Source organism: Cyanistes caeruleus, chromosome 15 (genome assembly GCF_971803275.1).
Source record: "Cyanistes caeruleus chromosome 15, bCyaCae1.hap1.1, whole genome shotgun sequence".
NCBI classification, from domain to species: Eukaryota; Metazoa; Chordata; class Aves; order Passeriformes; family Paridae; genus Cyanistes; species Cyanistes caeruleus.
Genome location: NC_141715.1, coordinates 9,612,465 through 9,636,796, shown reverse-complemented (window position 1 = coordinate 9,636,796; position 24,332 = coordinate 9,612,465). Strand labels below are relative to the sequence as shown.

The 24,332-nt window shown below is 44.6% G+C and overlaps 1 long non-coding RNA gene across 1 annotated transcript; it reads left to right on the top strand.

Moving 5' to 3' along the window:
* The first annotated feature begins 2,795 nt into the window (after positions 1 to 2,795).
* LOC111935609 (uncharacterized) lies at positions 2,796 to 23,987 on the top strand. The gene is made up of 4 exons (XR_015276641.1): positions 2,796 to 4,772; positions 6,812 to 6,972; positions 13,170 to 13,438; positions 21,282 to 23,987. It is a non-coding gene; the product is annotated as an uncharacterized LOC111935609 (long non-coding RNA).
* Positions 23,988 to 24,332: the final 345 nt, after the last annotated feature.

Below are 24,332 nucleotides of genomic sequence, written 5' to 3'. Positions count from 1 at the left end.
ACAAACTTGCCTGATGTCAGCTCTTGGCTGAGCCTGGCTGTGACTCTGGGTCTGCTCTGCTCCCCTTGATGGTACTGAGGGCTTTGCTGGGTGTGTTACCAGGCTGGGCTCCTGCCTTCAATCCCTAAACTCACTTTTAAACCTTAAATCTCTTTGTTTAAAGTTAAGTTCAGTAAAATGGCTCTTGGCAGAGGCTGAAGAACCCAGTAAAACTCTTCCCCAGGACTACAGAGCTTGTGCTGAGGAGATGATGTTGTCCAGAGCCACCTTCTAGCTGGTAAAGTTTTATTTTTGGGTGTAGGTGGATTAGGTTTACTACTGCAGTGTGGGGTATGGCATGCCCTTTTTTGAGTGCAGGAGGGCAATGGGAAGTTCAAAGGGATGTGGAGTGTTCAGATGTACCCACAGACTCCAGGTGACACAGGACCACCACATGTTCCCAGAGCCCTGTACTCCTGAAGTATTATGAATTTAAAGAAAGATAAAAATTATATTTATAGGTTTTAAAAATAAAAATTATATTTATAAATAATATCGATTATAATATATAAAGATTATATATATTTATATAATAATATAATATATTTATAAAATATTTTTTTATCTTAAAGAAAGATAAAAATTATATTTATAGGTGAATGGTTAAAAGCACAGGTACTGTGTGTCTAGGTTCTCAGTTGGGAAGATGTTGCCTGACCCCCTGACATCCCATCCAAAACTGAACCCCAGGGATGTTGGTATTACTGGGAAGGGAGGCAGAGTCAGTAACATCTATGAAACAGTCTGAATGTCTGACATTTTCATAAACAAGGCCAAATGATATGAAAATGATGTATTTTATTCTGCTGGATAATTGAACTGATCAATCCAAATAACTGAGGGTTTATCCCAAATTGAAGCTGAATCTAATTTCTGACAGTTACTGCTGCCCAAGGCTTGCTTTTATACTTTCAACCATTTCTGCTGCCTTTGCTCCCCTCCCAAATAGAGGCTTTCTCTGTGAGCACTGCAGGCCTGCACTGTTGTCTTGTGGTCAGTCAGATGAGTGTTGCTCCCATCTTTCTTCACCTGGGACACACTCAGGATTTTGTCTGGATTCATCATGAGCTGTGAGTTGCAGTCTTCTGCATCCTAACATTGGCACTGAGCTCTGGGGAGGTGGCAAACCTCTTTTCTGATTATTAAATTGTCTATCTGAAGTTGAAGAGTGTGTTGCAGCTGAAATGCTAATAGAAGCACTAAATGTGGAGCTTGGTAAGACAAAGCTATAGCAGCAATTTAGCTCGTTATCAGTCAGTAAATAAGACTTACCTGCTATTCTTTGATCAACCTTTTTTGTGTTACAAACTGCATGTGTTGACAAATTATGTCACCAAAAAGAAATCCAAGTCTTTGATGAAATAACAGGAAACATGCATGTGCTGGAAGTTTAAAAATGCATTTAAATAAACTGCTTTAGGATTTAGGATAGTGGTGGTGGATTTGCTTAAGGTGCATGAGGAAGGGCTGGGCTGGACATGGGGCCAGGATAAGCTGTAGTGGCCTCAAAGTCACCTTGAGCCCCACACAGGTTTTGAGCAGCATTTCCAGAACACTGGAACTGCAGCCACAGATGTGACTGATTCTGCTTTGTGTTTGTAACAATAAACTGTCAGTTTCTGTAAATGGGTGGAAATGGATGCCTCTTTAGGGGAAAGGTGCCACAAAGAGTGTCACACTGCGCAGTGCCTCATTGATAAGCAGCTCTTTAAGGGAAAGATTTGGACCCATGGCTCTGACATGTGAAATTTTATTATTAGAATGCTAACAGTGGTTCTTGAAGGGTCCAGTGGAGCTTAGACATGAGTCTTGGTCAAATTCCAGCCTTCTGAACCGTTTCCCAGAATATTAGATAGAACTGAAACCAATAGGTTTCCACGGCTGCTTCTTGAAAAACACGGCCAGAGAGCCAAGTGAAACAAGATACCACAACAAGGGAGAAGTGTGAAGTTGGAAAGCACAGATTTGGACCTGAACTCCCCCACAGTCTGGAGGCTTTTAGATACAAATTCTTCATTTAGTCTATCCATGGATGTGACGCTGCACCTTGCATCCTCCCTGCCTTGAATTCTTCCCAAGTGCAGGAGAGAGGCTGGGACTCTTTTGAGGTCAGTTTTTTCTGCTGTAACTGAACTCTGCAGTCAAAATCTCTAAAAGCTGGTTCTTCCCTAACTATAGGCATGTGATTGAGATTGCCTTCTGTCAAGTGTGAAAGGTCTCAGACTGTACCAAGCTGGGGTCCAGCTGGCTCCTGTTTCCAGCAGGCTCAGTCTCACCCTCTCTCAGAGGCTGCAGAAGAGGATCCAGGAGATGTGCTGGTGGCTGTGTGCACAGAAGCCTTTTCCCCAGGAATATTTTCTCCCCCCAAATATGTTAGACTACTACTTAGGGGGAATGGCTCAAAACTTGATCTTTTCCTAGGCTGTGGCTCTGGATATACAGTTATATTTACCCACACAGGACTTGGGGCTCTTCTTGTTTGTTGCTGATTTATGAGCGTACAGGATTTCTTCCAGCAGATCTAACAGCATACATTATCAGTTTTGAGTTCACCTCTTCACCCAAATGAACATTAATTGACCACCAGATCAGATATTAGGAAGAAATTCTTCCCTGTGAGGTTGGTAAGGTGCAGAGAAACTTTTGCTACCCCATCTCTGGAAGTGTTCAAGGCCATGTAGGAGCAACCAGGTCTAGAAATAAGTGTGGCAGAGGGGTTGGAATTAGATGGGCTTTAAGGCCCTTTCTAGCCTAAACCTCTATCATGATTAATTAAATAATATTACAGTTAAATTATTCTTTATGTAGTAATATATTCAAATTAGTAAGAATTAAACCCAGAGGAATTAAACAGGAATCTTTCACATATTTTTCCAGTGGCTCCAGCACTCATTGATCTGAGTCCTCACACCCTTCTACTGAACATTTCCCACATGAATGGGAGCTACTCTGACAGAGTAGCACTTCAAATTGACCTTGCCCAGCACATTTTAACCATGGCTGCTTAGGAGTTAATTAATTTCTCCTTCCCCACTGACTGGCACATGCAGGATGGTCAGGTAGACCCTGCAATTAACAGGGAGAGAGTTAAAATTCATTGTAATCTCTCTCACATATAGTGCTCAATAAATACATTTGAGTGCAGCTTTGATGGAGCTGCTGGAGCTCTAGAGGGCTCATGAAATCAGTGTGTTCAGTCAATTTTTAACCTGCAGAAGCAACTAGTGAAAGGTGTAGATCCATTTGTTGGGAAAACAGCTGAATTGGAGAAATGAAACATCTCACCAGGAACAAATATTGTTTGACAAGGTCGGGGGTAGCAAATACTTTTCACGGTATTTTTCTGCCTGAGGCACCTCCCAGTTGCTGCCAAAATAATATACAGGAGGGATGATAGTAATAGTGGTGAGATGGGATTATTGACAGTTTTCCCCTGTTTTTTCTTCTTTGCCTCTCATCACAGCCACCAGCACAGCATGGGGAAAAACCCTCAATGAGAAGCTCTTTTGCTGCCTTTTTGCTAAATTAACCTGCACAAGGCTGACTGTCGTGGAGGAGGAATGGGATTAGCCTTTCCAAACCCCTCTGATCCCCAGTTCTGCAGGAGTCTTGAGATTCCTCTGGAGATATTTTTCACTTGCAGTAAGTGCAGAGGCATCCACGGGCTCCTTCCAAAGGTCTGGGGAGGGTTACTAAGGAAAGCCAACTTACTGCAGCCCCTTAGGGGAAATCCTGGGGGCTTCTAAAATGGAGAGGCTTCTGAACACCCCCTTGGAGTGGAGGTACATGCAGGTGGAGCTGTGCCCCTGTCTGAGCCTGCTGACTCGGCCTCCCAGCTCTGCACAGACTTGCCAGCTGTGGCTGCCCACAGAAACAGCCTCCATAACCTAAAGGGAGGTTTGTGATTCCAGACAAGCCTTGCTGCACCACCTGTGCTGGGGCAGGTCTTTCTCCTCCCCACTCCTTAGAATTCACCCATTTGTTTTGTCTGTCTGCTGGGTCTGGCAGGAGAGTCTCTGTAAGTCCGAGGAGCAGGTCACAGCTATGCAGGAACTGAACCTTTTTGATTTAGGAAAGGGCTGGAACTGCCGTGGGAAACCTGAGATGGATTTCTTCTAAAGTGTTTTTGTATCATTTGGGTGAAGTGAAGACAACTTGACATAACCTGACTTCACGAGAAAGCCAAGAGACCAGCCCAACAGTGGTAAAATGTCTGTGGTCCCCAAATCTGCCCTAATTTGAATTTGAAAGTGAGCTCCAAAGCCCTGCTGCTCACTTTTGAAACTACAACCTTCTCCTTGTGGAAGTGAAGTTCAAGCAGTCACCAGCTTGAAGGCTCTTAGATCCCCATCCCTGTAAAGAATAAACTCTGCCTTCCCAGCACCCTGCTCTGCAGGGGAACATCAGTGCCTGTGGATGAAGCTCTGGGAGGATTTTTTTTAGCTTCCTGTAGTTATCTCAAACCTTCATCTCTAAAATGCAAAGGCTTTTATAGACTTTGTATTCTATTAGTGTAACACCGAATGCCCTCGTTCTTCAGGTATTTATAGCAACTTCTGCAACTCCCATAATAACTCTTCGTGGCTCAGCACCTCACAACATGATGTCTTGTTATCCCCATTTCACAGATGTGGAAATAGGGCACACGGAAATTAAGTGATTTCTGCAGGATCTCCTATAACCCACTGCGGTGCCTTGACTGTAACACCACCTTCATCTGAGCTTCAGCTCAGGTAGGATATTGTGGTGCTATTCTCTTTATTTTAGATTATATAAAGAGACATAAATACTAATTCTAGAGCAATGCCCTGATTTTCAGCAGTTCTGATGTCTCTGGACTCAATGCAGACATCCAGGAACTCAGAAAATTAGGCTGGGTTTTAGTAGCTTAAATACTGGTGGTGTACTTGCTGGCAGAGCAGGGGATTAACAGGAGGTGGAAGGTTTGATTAATTCTCACACCTACCCTTGGTCTCCGTCAGGAATTGGCTGCAGAGGAGTCAGAGCCAGGCCCTGGAACCAGGGCAGACGTGGAGTGCTCCCCAGGAGCTGTGTGGGCACACATGGGATGGAGCAGCAAGGCTCTTCCCCCTGGCCTGATGAGGCTGCAGGATCCCAAACGCATTGCTCTCCCTCCATGCCTCAGTTTCCCCACACACAAATTAAGCATGGTAATAGTTAACCAGCACATTGATGTGACATACAGCTGGATTATTTTCCAGTTTGGTTTTTGGGTCTTTGACTATGTGACGAGAGTGTGATGTAGTGGCTGGACTATTTGGATACTTGATAAGCATGATGTTGTTTTGCAAGGTAATATGGTGATGGCACATTATGGATTAAGTTCTTTATTCCCTAATGATGGAGCAGCTTTGGAATGCATTGTGCATGCAGGCAGTGAAGGATGACTGTTGGGCAAAGGGCTGGTGTTGATACAGGAATCCTTCCCTAAGCTGATGGATAAACTGCTGCTGTGGGATGGTTTTATGCATCCAGAGAGTTTCTTTCTTTTGTTCTGCACAGCAGGCCATTGCAAAGCTTGTGCATCACCAAAGTCCTGCTTTGTTTGTGCCATCAGGAACAACTCTGGCTAATCACAGAATCACAGAATGGTTTGGGTGGCAGGGATCTGAAGGATCATCCAACTTCAACCCCCTGGTACTAGTCAGGGAGAATTACACTAGACCAGGTGAACGGTCTCGTGAATGGCACTGGGCAGAGCTGGATCAGCAGGTGTTCAGCATCAGTCCCCATCCTCCTCAAAACAACATCCAAAGCTGAACCTTCAGCTTTTTTGAGGAGAGCTTGCCTTGTCCTGAGCCACACTGCGCTGGAGACTACATGGGGAAATTCCAGGAAAATAGCTTCTGCTAATAAAACCATATGAAGACAGCCATTCGTAAGGTTTTCATTAACCTTGCTCTGGGAATGTCTATTACTTCCAGCCATGGTGTCTGGTACTGCTTGGTACTGAACACACGTGGAACAAACCATTCCTGCCCCAAAAGGGCTGGTGGTGCAAAGCTGTGTGTGCTTTGGAGCCATTCACTGCAGCACAGGAACATCAAAGATCTGCAAAACCTTCCGTGTCAGTTACACAGATGGAATCCTGGAAAACTGGCAGGCACCAACACAGGACATTTTAAGAAGGATTATGTTTGGTGCAGAACAATAGTCCTTTATAGCCCAGGGTCTTAATGTGCTGCTGGTTCACGATGGCAATTAGTTGGATTAAGTTGTACCAATATAAACAAAGTATTAATAAGACAGTTACAGTAAATGGAATGAGCAGCACTCGTCCAGTGCCAGCTGCAGGGGCACTGTCAGGCATTTGGGATGCAAAGCCTTGGGTGTTTGTGGCACTGGGGAGGACATTCACAGCCAAGCCATGAACATCCACCTGCTGTGGTGGCCTCTGCTGCTAAATAGAGCAGAATGGAGAACAGCAGCACTGCTGGCATCCCAGCAGGCAAGCTGGTTCCAACCCCCAAACAGGCAATGACAAATACTTCATCGTGGGAGAGATGAAGGGCTCAGAGGAAAAGGTGAAGCAGCAAAGCTAGAAGTAGGACATAAAATCAGATTACAGCTTTGCTGTGTTTGAATTGCATTGTTTAATTTCAGTTTCTACTGCTCTAAGACCAGACATCAAATAGACTGTTAAAATTATTCGAAACCAAGCTACAAGTCTCAACATCAGAATGCCTATTATACTTATCTGTGACCTTCTTACCATTAAAATCATCATATTATCATTATTGTACATTTTCAGATTATTATTAGGCTTCAGAACTCTGCTGCAGCTTGATTTATAGAAACTGCTTAGTCACTGGCAGCAGTGCTGTTCTGGGAGTGGGAGAGATGCTCGCTGGTGTTTCATCAGAGGCTCCTGCCAAGAAGCAGACACTGCCCTTGACAGATCATTGAGAGCTGGTGAGTGTTTCCCTCTCATGTAAAACTTCTGGAAGAGCTGCAAACCAAACCAACCTCCTTCTCTACCAAGAGCAGGGGTGAAAAAACTCAAGGCTCAATTAATGCATCCCCTCCAATCATTTTGGGCGCATTTATGTTGCCCTTTCCACGGTAAGCAGCCTTCTGGTTTGCTGTGCACATTGCTGGGAGCACTGCTCTGGATTTTGGGGAGGTGGAGCTCCTGTGGAATTGGGGTTTAGGCTTTGGAAGGAGCTTTCTGATGGGACAGAAGTAGTCAGCAATGTGGGAAGGAGCCAGGTTGGAATGGGAGGTGGGGGAGCTCAGCAGGTCCAGGCACCAGGGCACTGAAGAACACATCCAAAATTAAACACAGGGAGAGGGTGCCTGCTGCTTCATGACATTAATGAGGGTGATGGTTTCTGTGACCCCACTCAAGGAGCAAATGCTCTGAACAGAAGTTGCAGGACAGGCCATTACATGAAGGGTGCTTTCCCTGGGTTGTACATGCACCAGGGCATAGTAAAAACTAATAATTTACAACCCTCTGAACAAACCAAATTACAAACCTGTTTATTTTAGTTATTTGCTGAGTAATGACTATGCTGAGCTCTTTATAAAGTGTAGACAAAAATCAGAGTCCTCAGCCCTGTATATCCTGAACAGGTAGGGAGTGATGCCGTGTTCACCACTGCTTCAGTCAAACTGCATCATGCCCAGTGCTGGTGCTCCAGCAGCTGCAGGTCTGGCCCTCCAGAGCCCTTTGAAACCTGCAACTGAATTGAACTGAAAATAAAACAATACTTATCAAACACTTCTATACTGATTTCTTCTGAGGAAATGTTTCAGCATCACTAATGAAGTGTGCCTGTTTGCAACATGCTGGTATCCTGGAGATTTAAATCCACTACTTCAAAAGAACACACGTTGGTTAAGTAGCTTAGTCTTTAGTTTTATTCACGCTGGAGTAAACCATTGCCAGATATTTTCAGGGAGCTAACTGGAAAGAAACAATGGCTCTATTTGGCAGAGTCCAGTGGATGAAAAGTATCAAAGTATGAAGTCCAAAACTGCTGAAAATAGTGAAAAATAATTGGATTTGTTCTCTCCTGACTCAATACCTTTATTCTTTTTGACATTTATTTTTTTTTATTGCCTTTTCTCTTCTAATGCTTTGTGGTAACTCCTGTGAAAGGTCTGTAATAATGTTTCATTGCTGTGAAGTCACCGGATAACCACTACTCCTGTTCAGACCCAACACAGTCATGGATGTTTAGAACATAGCCAGAAATGGGCTGACATTAATAGAACAGGGTAAAATAAGAGGTGGGAAGAGCATTTAAAAGCAGGTACTGTGGAGTGACACACAGAGAAAACAATGATTTATATATCTGTTGGAAATTGGAAAGGACATGCAATAATGTGGGTGATACCCAGAGCTATTTCATGGGATAGCTGGTGCTACAGCAGCTCACTTCTCTCTTCCTCTTGTTCAAATAATTGAACTTGCTCACAGATTTAATGCTTGAGTCAATATTTTCAGGAACTTTGCAACTCACTTAGGCCCAGACCATATCTGGCACTTTTTGCCCTCTCAAAGATCAAGGCCCATTTCGTGTGACCCTGCAGATGTGCAGGGCTGTGCTGGGATCAGGCTCTGGAGAAGGGACCCACTGCTTGGTTCAGCCTTGGATTTGGTGTTCAGGAGGGAGGTACCACCTCAGTGCCTAGGCCTGAGTTTTTTGGCTGGTTCAGATGCCTGGGTGTTGCTGTAAGGAGCAAAGAGCCCATTCCCAGGGACTGGACTTGGTTCCCTCTATTAGCAGCAACATCTGAGGGCTACATTCCAAGTGGAGACATCATGGCTTTGCCTAATAATAAACCTATTGACTTAGGGAATTTGGGGACATGAATTCAATAAATTTGTGTTTTACTGAACATAGTGTTGGCCAAGTCCCTTCTAGCCAAAGGCCATCTCTTCTGAAGCAATCAGGGCCCTAAATGCAGCAAAATAGAAAATTTGTAACTAGAAAAAAGGAGTGAGGAGTGCTGGTTTGACAATATTGCACAGTCCTGTCCCAGTCTGCATCCATTTCTCAGCTATTCTCTGCCTGCAGTCCAATAGTAAAGTCATATTTATTTTCTTGGCTCTGCTGTGTTAATGAAAAAGCCACTTAACAAAACAAATAGAAGGAAGGACATTTGCAACCAATTATGGTATTGCTGATCAGTCACATTGTGCTGGAAATTACATGCTGAAGTTCAGCCCAGGCAGCTGATCAATGACCTGGTAGCTTGGCACTGGTGCACGCTATCAACTTAATAAATCAATGTAATTCCAGCCCCTGTGCCAGCATACAGATATGTAGTCAATATGACATCAATATTATATAATGATGGTTAAAACTAATTGCCCAAACACCATGGTCTGTTATCTGCTGTGCAACCCCACCAGAGCCTGATGGTGCTCCAGCAGGCATGCTGGAATTTGGTACTGGCTGTTCCTCAAACATACCCCTTGGCATCACTTAAAATCATGGGTTTAATGCTTTTTTTTTATTATTATTTTTTTTTGAAACCACAAGGGAAGTCAGCACTTCAGCATGTCATTGAGGGCTGACCAAGCTGCCAGCCAGCTCCCTGCCTCTGCTGGGAGGACTTGGTGTGCATGCCTGCTCCTGGCACACGCTGCAGGAATGGGGTTTCTCCTTGGTGGCAGATGCACATCTTGGCTGCTTTATGCATGGCTTCCTCTTCTTAATTAGCTCTGACATTTTAGCTGTTGTAATATGGGTTTGGCTTAGGAGTTAAGGCTGAAAGCTCTGGGAGTTTTTTGTTGGAAACAAAGTTTGGTTTAAGTACAGGGCATCTGGGATGCTTCTAACTGTGTTTAAGCCTTGTGATGGGCTGGACCAGGGAAATCCAGGAGCTCCTGAGTGTGCTGGTGGTCACTTCCTTCCACACCTGATACCACCAGTTTCAGTGCTCTCTGCTCTTGTATTTCACTCTTGTCAAAGAATCTACAAAGAACACAGAAACTACAGAAACTGCAGTTTCTACAGAAACTACATGGTTTGTACTTGTAAAAATCCTGCAATTCATATTAACAATTTAGAAACAGCTTTTTTGAGGGTACCTGGACACTGAAGACAACCTAATAGGATTTTTGTAGGTCCCAATCCACTCCAGCCAAGTGATTCACTCATCTCCCCACTTCTAATGTTTTATACACAATATTTTACCTGGAATCACAGCAACATCCACTCTGGCACATACTCCAAGCCTCTTACTTGGCCATGGCTTCAGCTTTCCTGGGAACATTCCTGGCCTTGTGCTCTGTAGGACCTGCAGCTTGTTGCACATCATGACAGCAGGAAAAGGGACATTTGGGCAGTATAGACAGACCTTGGCACAGTAACTTTGGTTGTGTCCTCACACATCAGCTGCATTATTCAGATTCATCATGTCCTGGAGTCACTGCAAAGATATGTGAGAGATTCCTATCTCGTTACTCTGTGCTTAATTCTTATTAATTCAAGTGTTTTACCACATAAGGGATATTTTAACTGTAACATTGATTAATCAATCATCAATGAATCGTGATAGAATGGTTTGGATTGGAAGGGACCTTAAAGCCCATCCTGTTCCAGCCCCCTGCCATGGGCAGGGACACCTTCAAATCCCAGGTTGCTCCAAGCCCCATCCAGCCTGGCCTTGAACACTTCCAGGGATGGAGCAGCCACAGCTTCTCTGGGCAACCTGTGCAGGGCCTCACCTCCCTCACAGAGAAGAATTTCTTGTAATAACCAATCTCTTGTCAGTTTGAAGCCATTCCCCCTGGTCCTGACACTCCAGGCCCTTATCTGATCAGTCTGATCTCCTTTCCCTCTCTGCTCTGCACCAGTGGCAGCTGCAGTTCACTGGTGGCTCCCAGCTCTGATGCACCTTTCCTCCAGGGAATGCTCAGTTATCAGTACATGTTTATATTCTGGGAGCATGTACAGGAATTGAGCCATGGCTCTCCGAGGTGCTCTGCAAAAGTGGAGGGAAAAGGCAATCCCTGCCCCAAGTGTCTTATGTTCTGCAGGCACTGGGAGCCAGGGGCATTTATAGCACATGCACACACACAAAATATGTGTGTGTGTGTATAAATATAAATATAAATATAAATATAAATATAAATATAAATATAAATATAAATATAAATATAAATATAAATATAAATATAAATATAAGGCAATGTCCTTTCTTTGGTAGGATAAGTTGGTTTGGCTAATGCTTAGCTGAGAGCAGAGATAGGGAGCAAGGAAAGGAGGGAAGAAAATCCTGATTCGTGTTGCCCAGCCACAGCTGAAGCTAAGTTTGGCTGGGTTTTTGGCAGAAATGAGTTGTAAGGATAGTTTTGAAGGAGGAGAAAGGAGTGGCTGTTCAGATTTTATCGGGAAGGTTTTCCCAGGCTTAAACGATAGCTGGGCAGAATGTGAGTCTGTGCTTTGGGAAGGAGCTGAGAGCAGGATTTAAAGCCTGGTGAGGTAAAGGTTGTGGGCAGGCCATACCTACCTGTAGGTAGGCTTTTGGTTCAGCCAGGTAAGAGGAGATGTGCAAAGGTAACAGGAATAAAGAGCAGAAGGCAAGAAGCTCGTAAATTATGCAACTGAAAGACTGGTGTGGTTGTGGAGTGAATTGATGTGGCCTTGAGGGTAGCTGCTAAAACTGAAGTTTGTAATAGCTGATGTAAGAAGAGGGAGGATTAGAGGAGATTATTTTAAAAAATAAAGTTTTAGACATGATAAAAAGAGCAAATTTGAAACCTAGTTCCAAGAAATTCAGCCTGGTATCACTTGGGTGAGAAGGAAATGGAGAAAAGAAGGAGGATGGCAGAAAACAACCTATTCCTGACTGTTTGAGGAGTAGAAAGCACTGACTGGGCTGCTCTGTAGAGCTCTTGCAGTCTTTTTGAGTTATTTGGGTATTTCCCCAATTTATTTTTTGATTAATAGATTTTTTAAAATATCATTACTGATTCTGGTAACTTGGCCACATTGGTGACTATGGGTGTACCCAGCCTGGTTCTTCCTCATGGGACACCAGCTTCACACAAACTTGGTTTCTTTTGATATTTCCAAAAGTTTGTAGCAGAAAAGTACTCTGAGAAAATTTTGTTTTATGGTGGCTTATCCTTTATAACTCTGGCCATCACTCAAATAAAAAATGGCAGAGGTCTGTGGAAAAAAAGAAAAATAATTGAAAAATAGATTCTTACTTCTGTTTTTCCAAACCACCAGAGCAGTTTACTATTTCTGGGAAAAGATGCAAACAGGCAACATTTCCCTTAATGTAAAAATACAGAATAATGCTTAGATGAATTTTTCAAAGAAGACACTTTTATATTTGTCCTGTCAAATGGAGAAAATAATCAGCTTTTTCTTTCTCTTTCCTTAAATATTTACATCTAGAAATGTTAAGTAGATCTATTTTCCTTCCTTAGTTTGCTTGGTTTGGGAAAAAAATGGGGTTTGGGGGTTTTTTTGCTTTTTGGGGATTTTGGGGTTTGTTTGTTTGGGGTTTTTGTTTGTTTTTTTGGGGTTTTTTTGTTTGTTTGTGTTGGTGTATAAAACCAGGATGTAGAACAGTTGGAAATGGGTTGGGGGATTTATCAGTTTTATTTGGAGGGCATCATATTTCAGTATGGTACAGTGGGAAGAAAGTGTGAAATCCTGAATCCAGTAGCATCAGTAGCAATTTCAGTTTTAATTACCTTTATTAGATACAAATAATATAATAATTTGTACTCTTTCAAGGTTTCTCCAAAATAAGTGACTTATTTGTGACTCTCATGAAATTGGAAGCCGCCTTACTCTGTCTGAGTTCCCACCCACACCAGCAACAACCATTTCTATCTGGAGAAACCTTCATCACAACCTTGGCTCGGGGTTGGCTGGGTTTGCACAAGGAGATCCCAAGTTGCTCGTGCAGATGGGGTGGGATGAGGAGGAGCAGTGCTCCTGGTCTCTGCCAGGTGCCATGGATCACACCTGAGCTCATGTGGCCTTGCTGAGGATGGAGCAGCTCTGTGTGCTTGAGGCATCTCCCCCTGAGAGCTCTCCCCGAGGCAGCTGTGCAGCCAGGAGCTCTCCTGAGGTTTGCAGGGGTCTCTGTACCTTCCCCCACCTTCTTTGACAGACATTTCCTCTCAACAGATGGCCGAAGTGGGAGTGATGAGGAAGGTGAAGTGATGCAGTCTCAGACTCTGGTCCCCACCAAAAGATGCAGCTCCCAAGGCTCCAGTTTGACCAGTGAACACACAGATCTGCAGAAGCACTGTCTGCTGAGAAACACGGCCCCAAAGGAGCCCTGTGGCTGTCCCTGGCCTCTTGGCAGCACAGATGGGCATCTCCAGCAGCCTGAATTCCAGCTCCTGGCTCTGCTATCCCAGTGAGGGCAGCACATTTGCATAGGGAGCCACTGGGTGAGTAATACCTGCCTCTGCAGACAGCAAATCCTGCACACACTTTGTGGTAAACCTGCTGCTGCTCTGGGCAGGGAGGATGCACTTCACTCTGAAAGCAGAGGATGAAAGACTCTGTGGCAACGGCTTCCTTTGAAAGGGCTGAGCCCAATCCTCTGCACAAGCAACTGTTTATTATCAGAATCGCTGATCTCCAGAGCACTTAATGCCCCTGCCTGCACAGAAGGCAGCCAGCACACACTGCAGCCTCACAGCCTTCAGTCTGACTTCAGCAATATCGCTGCTAATTGCAATAAAACAGCGGATTTAAGGCATTCACCTGTTTCAGTCACTTGTTCAGGCAGGCACAGGACGGTACAGGGTGACAGTAACAACCTGAAATGGCTGTATTTGCCCAATTCCTAAGCTACAGGTGTGCAGTGAGGCAGACCTGTGCCTGTCAGCACACAACTGTCGAAGAATTAACCAGATTTGCACCTTGCCTATCTGTCTGCAGATAAGAGCGTTACCTCAGAGACAGGCAGTGGATATTTCTGATAGACAGAACCTGGGTGCTGACTTTGACCTTGGCCACTTATATCACTGGAGCAAAATTCTGCATGCTTCTGTTTGCTTACACAGAGATAAGGATACTGGTCTCTGGATTAAAAGTGTCACTAAGGAGGCACATTATGATTATAATTATTATTTTACAAGCTGAACAGTGTTCAGAAGCTGGCAGGGCTCCTTCTGAGGTTATTCAAGGAGTGTGTGCCTTTGCAAAAGGCTGGAAGAAACTGTACATACAGATTTATAAGCTGAGGAAAAGGATTATCTGCGAAACAGCCAACAGTTTTTATTTACTGTGAAAATCTGAGTCTCACTCCCGATTTCCCATCAAGATAGAATGCAGGCATTTGGTTAAAATGGTAACTTAATGCTCCAGAGGTTTAATTACCACCACTCTATAATCAAAATCAACACAGAGTGCAAGCTGTAGCTCCCAACTCCAACAAGAAATGCAGCTTCCCACAAAGCAGTCAATAAAAAGAAGATAGATAGCATGTGCTTGGATTTTGTGGTCCTTCCCACAGCTGAACTTGCAAATCTGCTATTGCTAATGGTTTTATTTCAAACCTCAGGTTCTCCCTTAGCTTTTATCAAACTCCAGGGCTCATTATTTCTACATTTTAACTTTCTCTGAGTATAATATCTACATACAAGGTACTGAATTAAGGGAGCTCACAGTGCTGGAAGCTAAATTTCAATTTTTTTTTTTTCCCTGTACCAACAGAAAGCACTGAAGTAATCTCAATAGATTAATAGTGATTATCACTGAAACTTTACAGGGGCCTTGGTTGGAAAAAGTGTCATGAAAGCAGGAATGTCTTCTGGGCTGGGGCTGGTGTGATCCCTGGCATGGACCTCCAAAGATCAAATGATCCATCCATCTCCATTTCAGTTCCTAGTGCTTTTCTTTAAGGACTTCAGGACTTCTGGATCATAGGAGCAGCTTGGGTTTTAGTTAGTACAATTTTCCCTCTGCAAGTCGAGATTTCTTTTCTCCAGTGCCTTCTCCCAGTGCATTTTCTGAACGAGGCCGTTGTGCTGTGCCAAGTGATGATCCCTGTGAAAACTGCACATGCTCTTCATTTTGCCTGTTCCCTTGCAAGTCAGGTTTCTTGTGAGCAAAGCTTTTACCTGTCCTGCAGCCACGCCCCTGCCATGCACCAGGGCAAAGGTGTCCTGCTAACAGTGCAGTCCTCTTCCTCTGCCAAGGGCTGAGCCTTGAATTTATATCCTGGGATGCTCCCAGATGCTGCAGTAGCAAACACAGAAGCTGTTCTCCAAAAAACTTTGCTATGGTTTCTGCCCTCTAAGCAAGGGTTAATTTTCCTCCTCATCAGCCCCCTATAAAAAGCAGCACATTTTGTGACCTGCTCCTACTGACTTGTGGAAATGAGAGATACCCTATTAGCAATCCTTGTCCAAACAGTGTTGGACTGGTTAGTGCCAGCACTTTCCATCCAGCACTAGTATTTGTTTTTCCATGCTCTTAATCTTAGAAATTGAATTGAGTCTGATAAAAGTGACTTCCTGAATATTGCATAACAGTTTACGTCTGTCAGTAGGGAAGACAAACAGACCTGACCTTGAACTCAAAAAGTTTCCTCCCAGCAGGTAAAAGCTTCCAAAAGTCTGAGCAGGGGTTCCTTGTCTCCTCCCTGTCCTGGGACAGCAATGAGGATTCCCTGGCAGCCATTCTCTCCATAAAAAAAGCTCTGTAAAATGCTTTGGATCCTCCTCTTGGACCTGAGAATCCCCCGGAAAGAGCTGCAGCAGGAAGGCAGCTTCATGTTCTTGCTCTGAAAAGGAGGCAGAGGAGAAATCCTGCCCATATCTGGCAGGGTTTAGCCTCCAGGGATTAATTAAAGGCTTTTCCAGTTTTTCTTTCAAACCTCACAACATTCATCCCCGCCTCACTGAATAGGGAAAAGGGAGAGGCATTTTCTCTGGTGAAGCACCAGCCTGTTTCAATTTTCAGTTTTACATTGCAGTAATATGCTTTTCCTAAGGGAATACCACAGGAAGGGCAAACTTTGGCTTCTCACCATTGGAGCATTACGTCATTAAAACGAGCTGGAAATCTGAGCAGCGGGCAAAACAAATTCCCTAAACTTAATAATTCCCCCTTTCCTTGGAACTTCAGTCCCCTCTCCCCTGCCCACAGGCAAGGCAGGTTGAGGTGCTGGCAGAGCCAGCGTGGGATGGGGACCAGTGAACGAGGAATGAGTGATGATGCTACAGGAGCAGGGAGCTGTCCTGCATCTCTTGAGCTGCTGGCACTGCTGGGGCTGGAACTAAAGGAGCTCTGGGGCAGCAAAATCCTTTCTTCTTTTACTCAGGCTTTAGGTGGTGGCTGCAGTTGGGGGAGAAGGTGCCACCTGGCTCTCAGGATCCCCTATGAAACATTTGGGGTCTTTTGCACAGCTTTCCCACTGCCAGAAAAGTGCTCCCAACTACAGGGCTTGGGAGACTGGGTTTTGGGCAGCATCCTGAGGAAGCAGCCCAGCTCCCAGCTCAACCCACCCTGAGTGCGTGAGGGGTGCCCTGCACAGCCCCTGACTCTGCAGTGTTTGTTTTCTGACCCCATTACCTATTCCAGTTTGGTTTTCAGCTGCTTAGGCTTGATTATTTTAAACCACTCTATCTGATTATCAGTAGCCCAGCCAGGCCAGATATGGGGATCCTGGGGTATCCCCATCAGTGCTGCAGAAGGATAGTTTGCCTCTTGTTCATGGTTTTGAGGGCATTGGCCAGCTGAGAGGGCAGGGGGAAGAGTTATAGGGGTATTCCAAATGTGGGGAAGGCAGCTCTCCGTGCACCCCCTGTGCCACAGCCTCACAAATCTCAAACCTTGCTGCAGGATGAAGTACCTTGCTGCCATGGGTGTGTGGAGAAATGTGTCCTGGCAGGCACCCAGCACCCCAGGAGATCTCAGCAGTGGGTCCCATGGCACACAGTAGCCCACGCTGGCACAGCAGGATGCTTCTGGAAGCAGAGCAGCCCAGGGATACACTGGCATGGCAGGGTGCAGCAGACTGTCACCCAAACCAGGCATCCCTGCCCAACCTTTCCAGAGCTGCCTTGCTCTTGCTTTTCAGTTTTCTATTGTTGTCCTAGAGCTGTTTTCCTCCTCCTCCCCCTAGTAGGCTGAAGAAGCCTCCAGCTGGCCTAGGAGGCTTATCAGCTCTGTCTGGCTGGGTGTTAACAGTTTATTTGCATAAGTACCTGTCCCCGTCATATGCAGCTTGCCTTTGTGACTCACTGGAGTTGTTTATTTTTCCTCCAGCAGCCAGGCTTGCAGCTGCTGCTCCCTGAGGTATGCCAGGGCAGATGCCACCACCCCAGGGCACTGCAGGATGCCTGGCACGCTGGGGGCAGGAGCTCACCCTCCCTGGCTCATCCGCTCCTCCTGCCCTGCGGGACCAGCTTGGAAATTAAATATGTAACTAGTCAGGTCCTGATTTCTCCTGGCTGTCAAGATAAAATTAAACAGAACCCTCCCACTTCACACCTCAGCAGCTGTCCCTGGCTGGGGACAGCACAGCCTCACCTGGGACCAGTCTCAGCTCCTGTTGCAGGGAGGGTTGGTGCATCTGGGTTGAGGCCTGGGTGATGGGGTAGCTGCCTCCTCCCTGCTGATGGCACTCATAGAGTCAGAGAATGCCCTGGATTGGAAAGGACCCACACAGATCATCAAGTCCAGCTCCTGGCCCTGCACAGGACAACCTCAGAAATCCCAACATGTGCCTGAGGGTGTTGTTCTAAGGGAATTTGGACAAGCTCTTTCAGGCTTGGTGCTGTGACCGTTTCCTGGGGAGTCTGTTCCTGTGTGAGACCGCCCGCTGGGTGAGGAACCTTTACCTGATATCCTTATTTTAAGCAGCTAAGATCCTTAAAGCATTTTCTGAACTCAGATCTCAGCTCCAAAGGCAGAGGCAGTGTAACCTGCCAGACCAACTCTTTGGGCTGTACCAAAGCAAACACTGCACAGCTCTGCTCCAAGTGTTGGCCATGATGCCAGAGCCATCCCCTCACTAGTAGCCAAGTGATCTTGTTTCTGCTCATTAGCTCTGAAAGGTTTTGCCATCCATAATAAGAAAGTCATTAATGTTAAACTTCTGCTGCCAGGTAGGATTGATTTGAACATTATAACCATTATAAAGGGGGGATGCACTGCATATAGAATGTATTAAAATCCTAGCAGGACTATGCAGGAATTGTTGCTTCAATGGTTCCCTGTCATCTGTGGAGCTCACCAAAGCTCATCCACGGAGCTCAGACAGATGTGGGGCTGCCTGGAAGGGCTAGTGAAGAGTGGCTACATTCAAAGGGAAACAGTAAATTCAAATCAGTAGCATCCTCTGCAGAAGGGCTGTAATCCTATCTCAGGAGATGACAGAATTGGTGATCTAACATGTCTCCATGCTCTTGTTGCTGTGATATTTTACTAATATGGTGCATAGCCTAGAGGTCCTCAGTGTCCACAGATGGGAAATGCTCAGTGTAGGACCCCCTCTCCAAGGAGCTACCAAGACTGACATACCTTCTCCTGAATGTGGCCCAAAAACCTGGGTGCTGGTGTGGTGTGTTCTGCTGATGTGTTCTGCCTCCCTTCCATGGATGATGTGCCAGTGAATCACCTGTCCATCCATTCAGGCACTTCTTGTATATATAAGTTATCTCAGACATATATTTTTGGTGTCATTCATTTGTTATCATTCATCACATAAAGTGCTTTTGACAGTTGAGCCATGCCAGGTGTGCTCTGCTCCTCTGACTGGGAAATGGGATGGATGGATGGATGGATGGATGGATGGATGGATGGATGGATGGATGGATGATGGATGGATGATGGATGGATGATGGATTCATGGATGGATGGATGATGGATGAATGGATGGATGGATGGATGGATGGATGGATGGATGATGGATGGATGATGGATGGATGGATGGATGGATGGATGGATGGATGGATGATGGATGGATGGATGATGGATAGATGGATGGATGGATGGATGGATGGATGGATGGATGATGGATGGATGGATGATGGATGGATGGATGAATGGATGGATGATGGATGATGGATGGATGGATGGATGGATGATGGATGGATGATGGATGGATGATGGATGGATGGGTGGGTGGGTGGATGATGGATGGATGATGGATGGATGGATGGATGATGGATGGATGGATGGATGATGGATGGATGGATGGATGGATGGATGATGGATGGATGATGGATGGATGGATGGATGGATGGATGATGGATGATGGATGGATGATGGATGGATGGATGGATGGATGGATGGATGGATGGATGGATGATGGATGGATGGATGGATGGGTGGGTGGATGGATGGATGGATGGATGGATGGATGGATGGATGATGGATGGATGATGGATTCATGGATGGATGGATGATGGATGAATGGATGGATGGATGGATGGATGGATGGATGATGGATGGATGGATGGATGGATGGATGGATGGATGGATGGATGATGGATGATGGATGGATGATGGATGGATGATGGATGGATGGATGGATGGATGGATGGATGGATGGATGATGGATGATGGATGGATGGATGGATGGATGGATGGATGATGGATGGATGGATGGATGATGGATGGATGATGGATGGATGATGGATGGATGGATGGATGGATGGATGGATGGATGGATGGATGGATGGATGATGGATGGATGATGGATGGATGGATGGATGATGGATGGATGGATGGATGGATGGATGATGGATGGATGGATGGATGATGGATGGATGGATGATGGATGGATGATGGATGGATGATGGATGGATGGATGGATGGATGATGGATGATGGATGATGGATGATGGATGATGGATGATGGATGGATGGATGATGGATGGAGGATGGATGGATGGATGGATGGATGGATGATGGATGGATGGATGGATGGATGGATGATGGATGGATGATGGATGGATGGATGGATGATGGATGGATGGATGATGGATGGATGGATGGATGGATGATGGATGGATGGATGGATGGATGGATGGATGATGGATGGATGGATGGATGGATGGATGGATGATGGATGGATGGATAATGGATGGATGATGGATGATGGATGGATGATGGATGGATGACGGATGGATGGAGGAACTTGGTGAGAAGAATGGGGGATTTGGCTCAGCTCAGCACACCCAGCCTCAGCTCTGACTGTGTGATGTAACAGGGCAGACCAAAGTGTGTGAGAAAGAAGTGAGCATGGAAAGGCAGATAACCAGTAATTTGCTAGGACTATGATCGTTGAAGAGGATCAGTGGATTTGGTTTGTCCAAAGAAAAATGCAGAGAGAGCAAACAGAGAGAGAAAGAAGCAACCAATACAACATGTGAACAATTCAAAAAGTGGTTAAGGAGCAGAACCACAGAAAGATAAATTAATGAAGCCAAGATAGTGCTGCAGGAATCTCATTATAAATATCATGTTAAACTGTATATCAAGAAATCCCTGACTTTCCCCCTTTATCTCTTTCCTTAAATGCATTAGCAGCTGACTTGTCCTTCTGGCTACTCTCAGGTCTTTCTGAGACATTGTTTCCCATTCCACATGCTTCCCTCATTGAGGCTGGTTTGCTGCATGGGAACATTGATGGAGTGTCCATGTCAGCCCCCCTATGGTTAAAACCAACCCTGTAAGCAAACCTTCATAATTTTATTTATGACTTTTGGATGAGATAATGGTTTTCCACTTTGAAAAGAAAGCTTGCTACTTCAACATTTATTTTCTATAAATGCCATGGCATTTATATTGCAACAGGAGACTATTCAGTGACATTATCTGATAAATATCGTGTTATACAGCTGCAATTTACAATGCATATATTTTTAACGGTGCTTCTAAGCTAAATTAAATGCTTCTAAAATACGGTACTTAAGGAAAACAAATGTCTGTTCTAGCAATTTTGTTTTTCAGGGTGCACTATTTTTTAAAAACCAGATACCATCTTCATCCTGTCAGGCAGTAAATTATGCACTTGCACTTTCATAAACTCTCCCCTTGGGAACTTAGTCAATGAAATGGAAATGTCTTTTTCACACCCTCCAACTCCAGAGAAATACAGGGAAATAGCCAACTTGGTTATAAACTGAATGTCTAGAGGGAATCCATATAAAATGTGGATTAATGCAGTTCTGATGCATGTATTGTTTAGCATATGTACCATTCACCCAAATGGTGCATTGAGTTGTGACTAGGATCATTAATATTTCCCTTTATTTTTTTTCATTGGGAGAATAATTGCATGTTCTGTGGTGGGATCTGCACGTACGAAGACACACACTGGCACTGGACTGTGAACCTCCCTCCCAAACCAGGATAGCTGCAGGAGGAGAGCTCTGCTGGACTGCCCAGGGACAAAGCAGGACGGCATTTACACCTCGGCTGATCTTCCCTGTGTTGTGGGGTGGGAAATGGGCAGGACAAGGGCTCGCAATGGTGTGTCCTGCCTGTGGGATAGCACGAGGGGGAGCAGAGCTATTGAGGCAGCTGAATTCCATGTTCCTTGCACGTCCCTTCCAACTGAATTATTCTAAATCTATTTCTATTTTCACCATCCATCACCCAGAACCACAGAGTTTTGCCTGTAGCAGTCAAATGTCTTCATCTGAAGCCCTGTGTGGTCCAAGGAGTTGTGTTATCCCTTCACCACACCGCACGTGGAAAGTGGGAAAAGGCAGCAAAGGAAAGGGAGCTGGAAGGGAGTTGCAGGGGAGTCTGCTGAGATGCCCAAGGATGGCTCAGAAGCAGGAGGAGCTACAGCAGCTCTCCTGTCCCAGGAAGGGCACTGAAGCTGTTCACTTGACTACTGATGGTCCTTATTTCCCCCAATCTACTTTTAAGAGCCCTCTAAAAGCCCCAGCTCTTCCAGTCTGGGGAATGCATGAAATGTGAGATGTATTAAATGCATTCGGCAATAGCAGCAAACTTACAGGAAACAGGAGAAACAACAGCAACAACAACAAAAAGGAAATCTTGAAATTTGGCAGAAAAAATGCAGTGCAAACCCCACAAGAACACATCTTTGTACAAAGCCACTTACAGATGCATTCCTTAAAGGTAATCCCTTCAGACAGTGTGAGGCTGCCATTTCTTTGAAAGATATTAAAGCAGCTGTTGCTAGAATACAGAGAATTACTGAGCTATCTGTCAAAGGATGGACATTTTAAATGCTATATCTACTTTTTTTTTTTAAAAAAAAAATTACAGTTTATTTTGATACCAAATTTCCAGCTACTGAAGGTTAATTGAGACTGAAAACAAAATCTCACTATCCACTGATCTGCCAAATCAAATTTTTTCTCCTGTAAGTATAGTGTTTTTCCTTAGCTTCAGAGAGGAAAAGAATTATGCAGAATGAATGAGAAAGAAAAGGGATTAGTTTATATAATGACCATAGCAGCCATCTCTCCCTTGATCTGTCGTAGTTCATTCTCAAAGATACTAATGATTATTATTGTAATTTAGAACAGAGCTTGTTCATTTTCCTTCTGCTGTATCTGCTTACTACTCTCCAAATTAACACATATTTTAATAAAAACTAAATATCCTGACTATAGCTGGGATATTGGATGACCCCAGCTGAGATATGGATGTGGCAAGATTCTTACTATCTTTGTGTTTCCCTCCTGGAATGACTGTGCACTGCCCTGGTCCTCAAAAGGAATTAAAGTAGCCATGAGGCTATTTTGATGACTTCTGGCTACCAGAGGCCTCAAAAAAGGGCATCCAAGGCAGTAAATTAGCAGCTGTATGTCTCCTGTGCTGTTTTCAAGTAGTGTGGTGTTTCTGAGGGATCTCTAGGAATTCTCTGTCCCTGGAGCAGCTCCCTGTTCCATGATGGTCCCAGCACCAGGGCTGGCTGGGTGGTGCAGTAGGAATGGGCTAGGAGAGCTGAGCTTCCCTCGTGGCTTTTTCACTAGCTAATGTCAGAAACAGAATAATCCTAAAGATCTTCAAAATGACATTGGATTTTTGCTCTCTTTGGGGACTACTGGCACTCCCATAGACTGATCCTATCCGTCTGATTCTCCTGTACTATGGGAATCAAATTTAATGTCAACATGGCAACTGGGCTTTCCTCCTCTCTCTTGTCTGTACTGAGATTTTCACTGGTCTCAACTCTTACTGAGAAGCTTTTTTGAATCAGTGTTGAAGATGAACTGCTTCATATGCTTATTCTCCTGAAGTTGCTTCAACACTTTTGTAGCTCTAAAGTGAGTCAGTCCACCCCTGAAATCCAGGTATTCACACCTAATCACTCCAGCACATGCTCCTCCAAGGTGGGAAATCAGCCCTGAGGTTGACATGACAGTGACAGCTCTGAAGCATTTTGAAGGACTCAGGGTAAAGTGATAAGATTTAACTGTGCAGAGCTCGTACAAAACTCAGGGAGACTCTGCCCTTCACTTCAAAACATCTGCTAATTCCACTTGCATGCTCATCATCGAAAGGCTGCCTATATTTCTCCTTTCAGGTTTGTGAAAATAAGCACTGGTGAATGAAGATGAAAGAGAAACCTTGCTGGTTTCTTCCCTGGAGATCATATTTCTTACTTGTTGCATAACTGCTTATTTTAGCATCAATCAGCCAGGCCTTTGTTGTGCAGACAATTCTGTCCTTTTAAAGGATTTGTTCAGTATTGTTTCTTCCAAAATGCTTTTTTTTTTTTGTTTTTATTATTAGATTTATTTTCTCTCTTAGCAAATGCCAACTGACAACACCCTACAACACCCTGTCAGAGCTCTTCATGAGTGTTACATAAATGTCATACTATGTAAACTGAGTGTTGTATATAACATATACATGACCTTTCTGGAGAACCATCCATCAGGTGCTGTCTCTGTGTGTGTCATGTTTATGCATTTGTACACAAGCTGTGTTTAAGTGTGCATATATGGTAGCCAAAAATCTATTAAAGGGAGCATTCAAAAAGCAGAAATGTCCGAACTCCTGTCACTGTAACTCATCTATACACTTTTTTTGAAGCAGAACAAGATTTTAATTGCATGTTCAGACACTCTTTTCCTTCTGCATCACTTTGTGTGCAGTGGGATGGTCAGTGAGGGGCTCAGCAGTGCCTGCTTCAGCACATGAGCCTGGGCAGAGCACATTATTCAGTGCATTATCCACATGTCTGACCACTTCTGGATTTCACAGCAATAGGAAATACAGCTCCAATATTTCTCTGTGCAGTTTTCAAAGCAGAGCAAGGTGCCCATTTTCTGGATGGTAAAAATGTATTGAGGTTGCAACTAGGCATGCTGTGGACCTGCCATGCCGTGCT